Here is a 16,659-nt window from a genome sequence, read left to right as displayed (position 1 = left end):
GGCTTAAGACATAGTGATTTATTTTAAAGGCGCTCTATGCATTTTCGGCGTTTTTGTCAAACAGCGTCCCCTAGAGTCCGAACGCGCTTTCTTAACTTTTCCATCGTTGAGCATCACGTCTCAAATTTGCACTTACAACTGTTGTTTAAAGGCTTGTTCATGGGGCGCTGCAAGAACCGACAGCCGGATGACATCAAAGTACTGTGAGAATGATCAGAGTCTGTCAGTTCTAGCGGTCGAACATGCCTAACGTGTGTGACGTTGTTGCCGTAAAGCAAGTCATGATTCTCGCAAGATTTGTCAGGGTCGCTCCTCTCAAGCTTGCATTGCTGGTTTTTCTAGCAGCGTCCTCCCCAAGCTTTAACAGGAGGATGATTCGCCCTACTATGACTTTGTTTACCACCGAAATAACTTTGAAGCTGTTATATTAACGTAAAATAACTGCATAGTGAGTCTTAAACAGTACCAATGTTGCAACAACTCACCAACACTGTCCTAACCAGATGCAACGTCATACTAGTTTGCATCTTGTGCATGATCGGATGGAATGCTTTATGGAACTGTACACTAAACCACCTTATCAAGCAAACATGGATGCTTCACTTTTGTCTACCAGACACCTGCGTTCAAAGCATCAAAACAAACCAAAAACTGACATCCTACAGCCTGGAGTCTGTACCAAAAGCCCCAATATAAAAGCAACCTATAGCAAATATTGACAACGAAAGGTTTTCTCAAAGCTTAATACACGCTCATAAAAACTACAATGTAGCAGCAAATGAAATGCTCACCAGTCCATTACCACAGCCACTCCGGACTGAGTCCAATGTTACTTATGACATTCATAATTTCACATTTTGATGCATTTTTCTTGTTCAAGGTGTTGTTATTTTCTTGGTACACTACGGTGAGCTTTAACTGCAGGGACATTTTGGTGTAAGCAGCAGACTGGTCACTCTGTGCTGAAAACATCTGCTTAGTCAAAGCTGTTACTCGGGCTGTACCCTTTAAAAAAAAGGGTGCATATTAGTACCTCAGGTACATACTGGTACTTCAAAGCTACATAACGGTACCTACATGGAACAATGCTCTAAATAGGACCTTTTTATGGGCACATTCATATTAGGGCTAACCCAACCAAACAGTGCCCTACTCCCGGACACACACTCAAACTGTACTTTGACAGATCCGAGCCCAAGCATGCTTTCGTCATTAGGATGCAATTTTTTTCAAGTTGTTTGGTGCATGTTGACCGTCGTCCTCTCACATGCCATCATATTGCTTAGTTGATCTGTTGTGTGTTCAGCACAGACATTCATGTAACCCTGCTGCTTGCATCAGAAGTTTTAATTAAGACATATAAAGGTGAGTGGACACGCAATTGACGTTTCTCCTTTTGAATTGCACTTTGGCGTGATTTGCGATCACACTCCACGTTTTGCAACTGAGCCCAAGTGAACCCACCTCTGCAAGCCGGTCAGTGCACGATTAACCAAACAATTTTGTTACCAAAGTGGAGTACCTGCCCGAAGGGCTACCAGGGATGTGCGATGTGAGTATTTCGAATGCAAACACTGTGATGTTGATGCTAAATTTATATAATGTACAGCCGTACAACGGTACAAGCAGTATGTCCAAATATACAATATTCATTTACAATAAAGGCTTAATATACCTGGACAATCTACTGAACTTGCCAAGACTTTGCCCTTCCACAAGGCTAAGGGAATGGCATGTAAATCTATCAAAGCGTTAAGTACATCCTGCATCAATAATCAAGAAGTAGGTACTTCATCAATTTCAGTTCATACTGTTGCAATTTCGGATGCAGGTACTATGATATAAACCAGTTAGCAAATAGTTTCAATTCTAAACTCATCAAACAAACTTGAAAGTGAAATATAAAAATGTTAGGTAAAAACACTACGTTTTTTCAGGTGTAGAGAAAAGGGTCAAGTTTGTGCACATGTGTTTGAAACTACTAAAAAAGAAAAAATGCATTGTGAACGAACATTTGAAAGCACTCCATAGCATCTCTCTGTAAAATAAACAGAAAAGCATAAGGTTTCGCCACACACCGCCGCATGACATCTTTAAATTCTGCACATGTAAGATAATGGTGGAAATTTTGAATCCTGACAGCGCGATTACAGCAAACCGGGTCTCTTGAACAAAGAGATGAATTGCTCATAAAATATGCAAGGCTCCATGTTCGTATGTTTACTTTGGCCACAACTCTCACCTTGTTGTGAAACGGTGCTGTTACAACAAAGACATTTGTTCTGCATATGCTCAGGAACCATCGCAGTAATTAAAGTGCTTTTGCCGTTTTGATCTATAATCCTGAAAAGCGGTGTACTGCTGAACACACACACCTTCCTGCAGCAATGTGCAGCTAGGTGAACAGGCTCCAGCGAGTAATCACTATAAAGTCAGCGACCAAGAAGTTGAAGGAGAGTTTAAGATAGCAATCTGTGTTCTGGCTTGGTTTATGTGTGCATGGGATAAATGTTGTGTGTGTGGGTCAGTCTGTGCATGCAGTGATGTTGACATGGTTCTGATTGACCGGAAATGTTAAATAAGCATCTCTGCTATGAAAAGAGTCCCCCCTCCCGCCCCCCACCACATGTTAAACCACACAACGTCACGACAACTGCCAAAACAAACCTCAGCATCCTCCGAGTGTGTGCATGCTTCCCTGCGGTGCAACACGTCCGCGCAGTGTTGTGTTTAATAACCTTTTGCAAAATCTCTGAAAGAATGTGTTCACTGACACCACAGAAATTAATTTCTACTGCCAACAGCTACACCGTATCCATCTGAAGATTCCTAGTGATCCCTTAAATTTCTCTCCAGAAGTTTTAAGTTTAAAGTAAAATATTTTGATGAGGAATAAAACGTTACTTGACCAGAAAAGGCATTTCTGAACTCATGCATTTAACCCTTTCCAATCATTTTTAAAGCAATATGTCATAAGGTGCACTGTAATTTAGCATTTGTGGTTAGTACCTCCTTAAATTTGACCCAGTCTCTGAAAACCCAGCTAAAGTTTTCATAAGTTTACATAAAATCATCCTACATAAAATTAAGAACGTGTCATTTCTAGGAAATGTAACCTTGATATCTGTGTAATCTTAAAAGTCATGTGAGAGCAATGATTGAAGTCAAACTTATTTTTAAATTAGATTATGAGACATCAACCTGGATTTTTGCAGATAGGGTCACAAATCTCCAGCTATTCCACATTAGCTGGGCTCACACTACAGGAGATTTGGCCTGAATTTACCCAAGTTTCCTCTCCCAATAATCTAAGAGAAAATCGAGGAAGTGCTTCTGGACCAGTGTTGTTTACATCTTTTGAAACGGTCTATACAGTGGAGACGGAGAAACAGCTAATGGAAGTGTAAAAAACTGTCTAACGTGTGAATAACGTGTCTGTGAAATCACAACCATTGCTTAAAAAACAAGAGCCGTGGTGAAACTGCCTTGGTTTAAATCACACCCGTTGAGTGTAGAAATCTACTAGGGTACTAGCTAGCAATTAAAAATAATACGCTTAATAAATGTGAATCTCCATTCATTTACATTCGCTTCCTAATGGGGTAACATAAAGCACTCCCTCCTTGGATCTTGTATTGAGTAATGTGCCCTGGATTTTCAAATCTTGTAGTGTAAACATGTTTAAGAAAATCTGTCAAGATTCTCTTTGTGTTTTGCTGCAACCCGATTTCATAATCAGCCAGGATTTAAAAAATCCTGTAGTGTGAGCCTGTAGTATAGTCTGTTTATTTACACGAATGTACGCACACGGTCAAATGCACAGCCTTGCAAAGTATAATTCATTTGACTCGTACATGTACACAGACGTTCGCTTCATACTACATTTTCCTGTACAATCAATGTATGCAGGGTTTCAAAATCAGCCGGTGCATGGACAGTACGGGCACATTTTTGATGACGAGGATTGCGTCACGTGCACTATAGGCAGACTCTAGCCTACGCATAAAATATTTACCATAATTCGCCATTTAATCACAAAAAAAATTGTGACATCGGTGGTAAATTACATTATTTGTGTCACAAGAACATTTCAAATGCATAAAGTTAAAAAAAGAAAAAAGGTTACAGATCAAAAACCTGCAAGGGTCAAATCTCATGACCTCCCTTTGACAACTAAATGCTCAGGTTTTTAAACCTGAAATCACACATAACATGCTATAATAAACCTTGCATATTAATTAATTCCAATGTTTAAAAAAATTGAATCTTAGAGTACAGCCGGTTCACTTCATAACTTATGCCACATCTCATCTTTAAAAACTGCAGTAATTTATGTGCGTGCATATATGAGATTAACACAAACTGCCCTGGACAATTTTCCTGTCACTGCAACTTATTCAGTAGACCTGCCACTATAAACAAAAGGATGTTCCTCTGTTATACCTGGGGTGAATTTCCAATACAAACTTTAGCCTATCCAAGAAAATCTAACTTTAATATTCAAAATCCAACAGTGGGGATCTGGTATTTTATATTGGCACTTGTGTAGACACAGATTAATAAGATATATGATAGGTGGGTGTGACACATAACACGACTGAAAGCTGTAAGTTACAACATGATGTGAAAATACCAAAGGCTTTTATAAGGACAAGCTTTTGTAAAATTAGACCTAGTGTTAATAGTGCAAATATATGTAATATGCATATTTAAATGTTGCAAAACACCACATGTAGTTGTCAACACAAAAAAGCACCTGTTGACAACCCTGAATGTGAGAATTATGACAAAGTGTGATCAAAACATAAGATCAGTGAAAAGAAATGTAAGTCCCACTTACAAAATAAAAAGTAAACTGGTTTATCAAATTTACGTTACGACCTTACGTCACATAATTCTACTAAAACGTCTTTTCTGCGTTTAATTCGACTACAAGGAATTCAGCAAGGCCTAAAGAAACGTCATGTTTCTTTGCATAACGTGTTGGTGTTATAGGTTTAATAGTTATACAAGATATGTTTGTTATAACTGTTATTACTGTTACATAACTTAACAACATCAGATGTGTTTTAGTGTGACATGTTTCTCCAATTGTAAAAAACAACAACGGATTTTTACATAATTGTCAAGACCGTGCATTTGCCGTTTCTGCAGTAAAGTTCCTTGATTATGTAGTTATGTTGTGTTTAATTATTTTATAATAAACACATCCTCGAAGGCCCCGACCTATGATCGCTCTTTCCATTTCTATTGGCTGAAGATGAATTCGTAACACACGGTGAGCCCACTGGGATCCGTTTTTCTGCACGAAAACCTAAGCATGCCAGGAAATAAACGAAACGTCGTTTGCCTCACCTTCCAGAAATGTCCTCCAGCTCGGTTAGAGGACTCTCCGCTTAATTGAAGCATGCAAAAGATGAATTTGGTGAGTAGATCGACACATCTTCATAACTGTTTCTCCACAGCCATTTTGGACGAGACCTCGTATCGCAACCGATGGGTATTACGGAGAAGATTTGTTCGATTCTTCTTTTAAAAACAATGTTTTTCATCCAAAAAGATGCATTTTTAAGTGTATAAGTTCATGTTTCTTGTTGTTTGGCATAATTGTTTAAAAATAACACTATCTTTGTTTTCTCACAATGACATAGTTGCGCAGCCACCCCTTCTAAATCGAATGGTAGGGCTCAGTAGGGCGGTCTATGATTGGCTACATATACAGAGTCTGTAAATGTAGCCAATCAGAGACTGCGAAAATGGCACTTGCCAATAGAGCTTTCAGAGCACTGCTTACTATATGAAACTGTATAGTCAGTGTAACGTATTATTTCAAGTATTTGTGAGCCAGTATTCCTATTGCTTAAAAGGGAGATTACATCACGCTTATACAAAAGCAATAATACTATAGCAATAGTTTTTTATATTGAAAGTGTTATACATCTATATAATGAAGAAGATAATAATTATCCTTGCTAGAATATGTGGCAGATATATCAGTCTCACTTAACAGCTCTGACATCGACACTGTATATAGTTTGTCATGTTCATTGTGGTTCCATTGCACATCACCATTTCTTAAATGAAAAAATATGGTTTTAAAACCATAGTTCCTAAAACAGTAACCAAAATAGATTCAGCATTTTATAGGCCTAAATAATATATTTCCGGTAACAATACGCAATATAACTAAATTCTTTTCAGAGTTCATTTTTATTGCCTGCAAATTTCAGAAATTTCATTTTTTTTAAGTTGTAAAATAAATCATATGCAAAGTTCTAGCTCAAAATGCAGAGATCATTTATTATAACATGTTAAAATTGCCACTTTGTAGGTGCAAATGAGCTGATATCTGGACTTAATGGCAGTGCCGTGGTTGGATAGTGCAGATTAATGAGCAGTATTCTCCCCTTCTGACATCACAAAGGGAGCAAAATTTCAATGACCCTTTTTTTCACATGCTTGCAGAGAATGGTTTATCAAAACTAAGTTACTGGGTTGTTCTTTATCACATTTTCTAGGTTGATAGAAGCACTGGGGACCCAATCATAGCACTTAAACATGGAAAAAGTCAGATTTTTATTATATGTCCCCTTTAAGTAGGCCTAATAGGCTTTTACTCAGGACATTTTTCTATTAGAATGTATAAACCGTTCTGTAACGTAAAAAAAAGTAATGAATTACAAATAAGGATTTAGAAAAGCCCCACATACTAATTTCAAAGCTAGACAATTGAACTTATAAAGGATTGGCTGAGACATTTCCTTTTTAAATACTAGAGGTGGTGATGTAATGGTCAATCCATGTGTATTTAAAATAAGGAATCACAGATCCCATTCAGAGACAAAACTAATGTACACATCTTCAAAATCACTTAGATGAGCAATACAATCTGTTGTCTAATGCATTTTGATGGAATCTGTACTGTCATTGACAAACCTCATTTTTTTTATTTCATGCAATCTTTCTACTTGAACTGTAATTGTAGTTTCATTTGTTATCTTTATCATTTATAGCACAAAATCTTAATAATATTTCATGGATCAAAACTAGGGATTATAAAATATAAAAAAGAAGTGCTGATGCAAAACACATTAGATACTCTTATTTTAGCCCCCCCCCCTCCTCCCTTACTTGCATTAGGTATTTTTCTAAAGGTTTATGGTTGTCTGTTCTGTAACAGGAGCTATTTGAAAGTTTTTGTCTGTATGGCCATCAGAGAGTGAGGGAAAAGGTGAGTCAAAGAATTGCTCCGCAGGGGCCAGTAAGTGTGATGACCCGCTTGTTCATCAGCTGTCTACCATAAAACCGAAAGCTTACGGGATTCTTATTCACTCGGGTTGATTTCATGGCACATTCTTCTGAAAAGCACAAAATATCACAGTGAAAGTTCTGGTGGAGAGCTTCCTTAAATAGTTGTTTTTCAATCTCAATTTCTGCCCAGAAGTACACCTGACACAGCTTTTCAGTTATGTATCATCAACCCAGTAAAAAAAATCTCTTTTTAACATGTCTTTTGAAGTTTATCCTCTGCTCCCACAGAGTTGACACCGCATTCGTGACACAAGGCAGTTGAACAGATAGTGGGAAAAGGCAGTAGGATTTTATTCATTGATGCTTCACTTCATTTTATTTTCTTCTGTGTATACAATGATAACACAAGTTGGCTTGAGAGGATGAATTTGTAGCAGGTTGCAGCTTTTATGCAGTGCTGACCTCTTATACCAGTTCACTTATCTGTGTTGGTGTGTGAATGCATGCTATTTCTTCCTCTTTGAAATTGGTCTAAAATAATCTTTCTTAAAAGACCCCACCTTTAGCTTATCATGCGTTCATATCTGCTACTTTTTATATCATCTCCTAATATATTTACCATAACCCTGTGATGTACACTGTGTAATAAGTCGCTCATGCATATCTTCTGCCCAATTTAAGGTTTATGAACAGTAAAAGGTAAGAATTTTCCACCTAAACAATAGAGTATTTGGTTTTGGTACATATAGACAGTTTTGGAGTAGAGGTCATGCAAGCTGTGCACGCAATGTGGTTGCAGAAAACAGTGGAAATGAATTAGACACGAGTGAAATGAGCAAGATAACTCACTAAAAAGTCCTCTTGTGCTGTTAAGTTTCAGAATAGGAATGCCATAAAAGATGACCTTCATTTTTATAGAATACCATCGTCGAATACACCATTTGAAGATAAATGTAGGTGTTTATGCTTGCAATAAGCCCCTAAATGGACAGACTGGAGCGATGAAATCATCTGGAAATCTATTAATAATTAGAATAGAAATTAAGTACAGAAGATGTCCGGTGTTCTGTCAAAGTCTGTTCCCTCTGTGTTTCTTATAGCGTTTTTATCACGTTACGTTTATAATTTATTTAGAATAAAAAATTATACTGAAAAAGCAATAATATCATAATTTTTAAAAAATATTTCATAATTTTTTTTTTTTCGTTTTGTATTTCTTTTTATTTCCTTATATCTTAGCTTATGTCTTCTTCCTGTTTGTTCTAAAATTATTATGTTTACATACTTAATAAATATATAAATATAGCACACACACACACACACACACACACACACACACACACACACACACACACACACACACACACACACACACACACACACACACACACACACACACACACACACACACACACACACACACACACACACGATGTAAGTGTTATTATAAACAGACCTTTTTAATTTGTGTGTAAACATAATACGTTTATAATAGTTTTAGAGGACGTAGGCTATAATAAGGAAGAAATAATAGAAAACAGGAAAATGATGAAATATTTAATAAACGTTATTATATATAATATGATGATAATATTGCTTTTATATGTACTTTAGCGATTCAGACTGTAAAAGTAATTGATTTAGCAAAAAAGAACAATACATAGGCTATACATTACATGCATATCAGTAGCCACTAGCCAAGCCATTTAAACTTTTTATTTATCTAAAAAATAAACGTAACGTTATTAAAACGCTATAAGATACATTGCACTTAAGGTAAACAAAAGGGGAATCAGACTTCGACAGAACACCAGATCCATAACAATCATGTTTAAAGGCGGGGTGCACAATGTTTGAAAGCCAATGTTGATATTTGAAATCACCTAAACAAACACGCTTCTACCCCAATAGAATCTGGACCTTCTTTTAAAAGACCCGCCCCACACATACGCAACCCGGCAAGGATGTCGGTAAGTAGACACGCTCCTTACTGCTGATTGGCTATAAGTGTGTTTTGGTAGTCGGCCTGTCTCCTTTTCCAAGCGTTTTTCAAACATTGTGCACTCCGCCTTTAACGCTAAAACACTTCTCACCACTACTGCGGAGTTTCTGCAACCAGTTTGGCTCCGCCCACAAAAACGTAACCTCTGTTTGCAAACAAGAAAGATGTCTATAAGGAAACAGGTAAGTGTAAAAAAGACTCTTTTGGTGAATTATATTTATTTTACTTTTAAAGTAAATTCAACATTATTTAAATGTTTTTTTTTCATTATATAATACATCAACAAAAATTGTACACTTTAAAAAGTAAAAGTTAGATCTACTTTAAAAAAGTAACCTACAACTTAAACATTTCTCACTTTCTTAAATGTTTCACTTAAAGTGAATTTTTTAGGTGTTACCGATTAAAGTACTTTTTTAAGTTAATCCAACTTTTACTTTTGTGCATAAAAAAGGAAAGATGAACCAATCAGTTGTCAGGTGCTGGGAACAAACACTGAAAAAATGATTCATTGAATTTAATAAATTTTTTTAAGGTAAGTGGTTGTAATCAATTAATTTAAGCTACATTTAAACAAAAAAGATTAGTAACGTAAAATAAAATATAAAACATTTGTTTAAATGTAGCTTAAATAAATTGATTGCAACCACTTACCTTAAAAAAATTTATTAAATTCAATGAATCATTTTTTTCAGTGAAAGAAGTAATGTCAACCAAAATTGTCAGTTGATTCGATAATTTTGTTTGACAGTCATACCATGCCGTTTTCTCTAAAATCCCAGACTTCTTAATTGCCTGAATTTGGACATCCAAGCCTTGTTTATGTGCACCAATGCAGACGTGTTCTGCAGGATGAACACAATGCACAACCTGACTTACAAATGAGGGTCAGAGCCGCTGGTGTATTGGGCAGTGCTCCAGCACATCCCGCAGACTTACTTTCGGCGAAGTTCCGGCTCGGCGTCCTTTGCCAGTCCCATTGCCCTCTCTCCACCCTGTCCTCTCTGTACATTACTGTCTGTCAATTAAAGGAAAAAATAACTAACTGCACAATAACTGCACATAAACTAACAAAAAGAACCTACACATGAGGGAGCTTTTAACATTTTGTCAATACATTTTGAAGAGACACCACAACTAAAGAGTCTATGTCATATCTAAAGCAATGAATTTTAATTGCAAAAATAGGCCTCATTAAATATGAACTTATGCGAACTGTGAACACATTATGTACAGTACTGCTGCTGGGATTATTATTTAACAATAAATGTAGGATTCAGTTTAACATCTGATGCATCTTTCATGCATCTGATGCAATTCAGTGAATTTTGATGAGAAAATTATTACTGGCTTCATCTTGATCTGTCTTCCATAATTAAAAGTTATAAGTCCCACAGCATATTGAAAAGAAATTAGTACCATGCTATTACAGCAAATCTATCCACATGATGGCAAGAATTTTGAATGGTTTAATGCCTGCATAATAAACATGGAAATCTCTAACCACTAATGTAAAGGGAACAGACTGAACCAGCGGAAAACAAAACTTAGGAAAGAAATAAGGAGGATGTCCAAATGTCTTTTTTCTGGAAAATTTCCTCCAATGCAAGCACCTGGGTAATAAACTTTCCTATCTGTTGTTTTCTGTGTCGTTGTCAGTTACGTCTCTGTTTCTCTCAGGTGTGTTCACATCTGTGCATCATCTAAATGTAAGATGATTCTTTAATGCACAAAGCCTGAAGTGTGTGTATGTGTGAGTGTGGGAAGCACATGATTCTTCCTTTATAAGACATGCCAGCAAATGAGCAGAAGAAAGATCAGCATGTTCCAAAATACACAAAATAAATTTTAGCTGTGGTTGTGAGGTGAATTTTTGACGGAACATTTGGAATGGATCGCCTCTAATCTGCGTGACAGACTTTGCTCACCCGTACAACCTGGATGATCCAAAAAATCCCGTCTCATGCACACATGCGCATCAGCACGCCTCAGCTAGAACAATTCTTCCCACACACTCATTTTTTTCCGTAGATGATTACTTATATTTTACTAACACATATTTCTGATATCCGTTTACACATCTGCGTCTGTTTCAGTTAAGTGTTCAAAGTTTAATTAAAGATTGAAAATACTGCTTTTAAGACTAAAATATGCTGAAAGAAAGATTGTGTTTGGTCGTGAAATTTGGTATACCTCAATGAATGATTAAGAATTTTTTGCTCAATAATATTTTAATGCATTTCTGGATGTTTGGTGTTGGGTGTGGCCAACATCGTCTGGGCGTCAGAACTGCAGCTCTGGACAGGAAGTGAGATCATAATGACCTTGTTTTTGGAAAGGCGGAGTCTATGATTGACATCTCAATCTTGCCTTCATAAAATTCTATTGTACAAGTAACAAACCAGAACTTACAACACATGTAAACAGCATGATCATTTGATACACACCACACATGTTTGGCTTAATGTTCTGGACTCATTTATCTGTCCGCAGACCTGTAAAACAAACAAATCACTCTTGAAATTTTGACATTTAAACTTTCTACACAGTTCTTAGCATCTTTCTGGCAACTTTTGTGGATTCGGTATGTCTATAGGGGCCGTCTATATCCTGGTATATTCTTAAAAGCCTAACTGGTTACACTTTATAATAAGGGTCCATAAATCATGAATGAACTACGACATAAATGTATTTTTACTTAAACATGAACTAATGCTGAGTTAAGGCATGTACTAATCATAAACAAATGTAGAGTTATCATTAAATACAACATGACATGTTTTTTTTTCATTGTTATTTAATGTATTATAATTAACAATCAATTCATGTGTTGAGTCATGAGCCATTTTGTAGTTAAAGGTCCCGTTTTTTCTGTGTTTTTGAAGCTTTGATTGTGTTTACAGTGTGCAATATAACATGTGTAATTGTTTCACATGTAAAAAACGCAGTATTTTTCACACAATTTACATATCTGTATAGCGCTGTTTTCACTGTCCTCAAAACTGGCTGATGTCTTCCTTGTTCTATGAAGTCCTTCCTTCAGAAATGCGTATCTAGTTCTGATTGTGTCGTTTGTTTAGTGTGTTGTTGGTATTCAATAGCAGCTTAGCTTGCCATTAGCTCAGCTGGCGACTGACGTATTCCTGTGGGAAGTTTAGTCAAAAAACTGTTCTACTGACGTCATTAAAGCAGGAATTAGAGGGCTGTAGTCCAAACCGACCGTTTACTGTATAGACTTTAAAGGCAAATTCTGTTAAAGAAAATGCTATTATATGCTATTATAGCAACATTTAAAAATGGAATCAGAAAGAACGGCAAATCACAACATACAAATTAGCTGGCCAATCAGGGACACAGAGCTTTTCAAATCCGTGCCTTTCAGGAAGAGAATGAAATCTGGAGCTACAAAAATATACGGTATATGGAAAATTATTTGTTTTTTAACCATAAACCACGGGAACACATTGTTACACAAAAAAGTTTTTAGCAATAAAATGGGTGCTCTTTAACTCAGTATTAGTTTGTATTTAAGTAATAATTCATTCAGGTATTCGTTCATCATGATTCATGGACACTTATTATAAAGTGTTACCAAATAACTTTTAGCAGATAATTTAACTTTTAGCAGATAAGGCGGTTGAGTGATGACTTTTGACGTTTCCTACACAAACTTCTTGTTTAAATTCCCATGAAAGAACCCTGTATTCATTTCATAACATCTTTAAATCTGTGTAGTCTCTGGTAAATGGATGTTTGAGTTAAATTGCTGTTCGATCGTTGTTTTTTTAGATGATTTCGTGTTTGTTTTCTCTATATTAGAAGATGCAATTTTCTTTATTCATCCATTGCCATAACCACTTTCCTTCTTCCCAGCAAACAAAATTGTGTTTAAAACATATCAAATAGCCATCCAAACATCGTCTAGGCTAAAACAAGTGGGCTGTCAGTATAAATATAATAGACCTCTAATCATAGCCCAAAAATAAATGAAATAAAGTAAATAAATAAATCCAAACACCTTGTCCTCACTGTTAACTTCGCTTACATGATGGACTATCATACATCACACGTGTTATGTAACCAAATTTAATGTTATTTTCGCTAGAAGTGGGTTACTCATAGCCAGACTATATCCAGTTTAGTTAACCTAGTCCTATAAGGTGGAATGACATGCTATTGCTTGCTGGGTTTTAGCTTTCTTATCTTTAGTACTTTATATTAGTACTTACCTGTCAATATCTACCTTGTCCCTTAAATATATTTTTCAAATATCTTTATCTCAGTTTTTTCCAATAGTGCACGACACCTGTGTTTCTCTTTCATTTCTCTTTCTGTTCCTCTGTACTCTGGACCATTTCTTCAAAGAGTCAATTGAGCTTTACACAGATTACATTGAACAGCCTTTGCCTCTCACTTTATTTGTCATATACGTTTCCCTGTTTCTGTAGAATGTCTTTTCCTCTTCCTTCCTTTTTCGTTCTCTGTCCGTGGCCCCCCCTCAACCCATATAGACACACACCATCTTTTCCCTTCCCCCACACAGCTGGCGCCCTGAGCTGTTAGTCCAGATGGTTAGAAGAGGAGGTAGGGGCTTGTTCTCCACGTAGCCCCACAGCAGGCTCTCTGTCCTGGGCAGCTCCGACTCGGCTCCCCCCAGGACCAACTGGAACTACCCCCCTAAACAGTACTGCCAGCATTAATCTCCTAAATGATCCCCCCAGGAGGAGGATCAATACTCATTTACAGAGACGCGGCCTGATCCCTTAATGTAGAGCAGTGAGGATGGCTTTCTACAGTCCCCCCTCCCATGTTGCCGTGTCTTCTTCTGTCTCTTCTCTTCCTTTCTCGTTCACTTCATGATCCATTCCCTCTTTTCCTTGTTTACCTTCCTGGTGAAAGGGAAAGGTCAATTTAAAGAGGCAGGAATGAATTACATTGTAATATATTGGGGCATAAATTGTTACTTTTGGGGTCTACTGTACCAAATCTTATAATCGTATCTATTCTTTTGTAAAAATGTATATAATAATAGTTAACTTGTTAAACTAGTTAATTTGTATAATATAGGTAACAGGTGAAAATACGCAAAAGAAAAGATATAAATTGAAAAACATGGAAAAAATTTTGAATAAACTTGAAATTAGCCATGACAGTTAGTGTTATAATATAATATTAGATACAAGATTAGAGGCTTAAATAAAAATAAAACCTATATTGATGATGTCACCACTTTTCCCATTAAACTGCCACTCAAGCTTCCCAAGTGGATTGAAACCATCAGCTTTTGGATGGCAGATATTATTGTGTATAAATTTCGTCTAACTGTGTGGTCCTGTCACCAGTAACCGGGAACAGAGATTACTCGTATTTACGCTGCTATTAGTAGATGTTATTATGTAACTTTAATATTTGCAGCAGCATTATTTTTACTCTTTGTTTTCCGTCGTTGCAAGAAAATATGACTTCATGTCGAAATGGCGGCATCCAAGGAAAATGGGAATAGACTGGACTTTCCACAGAATAATAGCCCTGTCTTTTTCCAGTCGGTTAGCAGTAGAGAGAGAGGGAGCACGTGTGTGGTTTTCAAAACGCCTCATATTGATCTGTGATGAAGCCTGCCTTTCACTGAAATGCTTTTCTTTTCTTTTTTCCCCAAGCCAGGGAAAGTCTGTTTTTCACCTTCTCTCTGTTTTAATGCCCGTCTGTCTCTGAGCTCACCGGCCTGCCCGCTGGAGCGGAGTGGCACCTGGAGCAAACTCAGCTGGACTGCCGCTGAAGTCACTGGCGCACGGGGAGAATTTAACTGATGCCTGTTTAAAGACAAGCTGAACCATGAAACGGTATTTTACTGCTACATCGTTCCAAGTCCTCGTGGTAAAGTCAGGAGGACCATGTCGACGGTGACAGTTTCTTTCGAGATGGCACCGTATACAACATTTTTAAAGATGATGTTCGAATAATCCCACCAAAAGCTGCTTACCTCACTTCTTCCGACAATTATTTCACCAGCTCTACCTCAGCACCCATTTACTGCAATGGTTATGACCAGTGGGGGAACATAGCTCAAACCCCATCATTACGGACACCGAGCCAAACCTTCCCGCACTTTTCCACATGCGCTGCACCTTTCCATTATATGTTCATGCAAACTTGTGAATAAATATATATCTCAGGAAGAATGCAGAGTGCTAACTCACTTAATGAGATTCAATGGACATTAATGCTATTATTATCTGTTGCTCTTTAAAGCCTCTGCACAGCCACAGAGCACTTTGTCCTGTTGAATAATTCACTGTCAGCAGCCATAGGCAGAGAGAACTGGCTTAATGATGAAGGGACAGGCACCTTACTCAGCTCTGTCTCTTGTCTGTTTGATAAAGTGAAAGAAGTCATGGGCAGGAGAGGGTTAGACAGATGACAGGGAGGGTATCTGAGGCTACTAACAGGGACCATCTCGAAACCATTGTTTGGATTTTCTTTGCAAAGATTCCACTTTGAGGATATCGCTTTCAACACGTTCCTTGTCTTCTCTCTAAACATTCAAAGTGAAATTGCCCTGTCATTTGTCTCCTAACTATTGTTTCATTTCCTTTTCCACTTCCTGTTCTCATGACCGTGGCTCACCTGGTGAATGTTTACAGATTTGAATAAACGTGTGGGACGGTGTTGGAATGTTTTAGAAGGTCATAGTTCTTTTCAAACCTTATTATCTAAAGATGTTTTATGGAAATACTTTTCTTCGTCTAATCACAGCTCAGCTCATACAAAGTGCGTACACACAGGAAGTGAACTCACTGCAGCACACTAAAACAGATATAGGTTTTGTTAAACAATACTATCTGTGTCAGAAAGGGACAAACCCAAGCGTTGGGTTAAATTAAACCAAAAATGTTTATATTTGACCCTACCCAGCAGCATAAGTTAAATTTCAACCAAACGGGTTGGGTTCATGCCTTTTTGTGTCACGGCTAGTCCGTGTCGTGTTTTGTGTTTGTCTCTGTTCCGATTGTTGTCACCTGGACTGTCATTGATTAATTACCTGCCTCATCACACCTGTGTATCGTTAGTCTGTTTGTATATATACCCCTGCCTGTTGTATGTGCACTTGCCAGAAGATTGTCATTTTAACCCTGTCTGTTCTACGTTCACATATTGGTTGTTCCTGTTTTTGCTTACCTGTTACTCATCGTGTTTTGATTTCCAGTTTATCATTAAATGTTATTTATTTTCCGAACTCTGCGTTTGTGTCCTCACTCCACTCCCGAGTCATGACAGAATCTTCCGGCCTGCATTGGACGCAGCGAGTTCGGGGAGGGCTGCTTCCCCAAGTATTTTGATCAGGGGGAATAGTGACATCGGGTCCTGCACGCTGCCAGTCCCGATGTCCTTGGGGATCACCGCGAGAG

At 37.3% G+C, this 16,659-nt stretch overlaps 1 protein-coding gene across 1 annotated transcript in view; it reads right to left on the bottom strand.

Moving 5' to 3' along the window:
- znf438 (zinc finger protein 438) overlaps positions 1-5,550 on the bottom strand; it is a 66,122-nt gene extending 60,572 nt beyond the window's left edge. Inside the window, exon 1 of the mRNA XM_073866987.1 lies at positions 5,356-5,550. The gene's annotated coding sequence lies outside the window, so the exon portion shown is untranslated. The remainder of the gene's footprint in view (positions 1-5,355) is intronic.
- Between the last annotated feature and the right edge of the window lie 11,109 nt (positions 5,551-16,659).

This window comes from Misgurnus anguillicaudatus, chromosome 4 (assembly GCF_027580225.2).
Source record: "Misgurnus anguillicaudatus chromosome 4, ASM2758022v2, whole genome shotgun sequence".
In the NCBI taxonomy this organism is placed as follows: Eukaryota; Metazoa; Chordata; class Actinopteri; order Cypriniformes; family Cobitidae; genus Misgurnus; species Misgurnus anguillicaudatus.
This window is presented reverse-complemented; position numbering and strand designations above follow the sequence as displayed.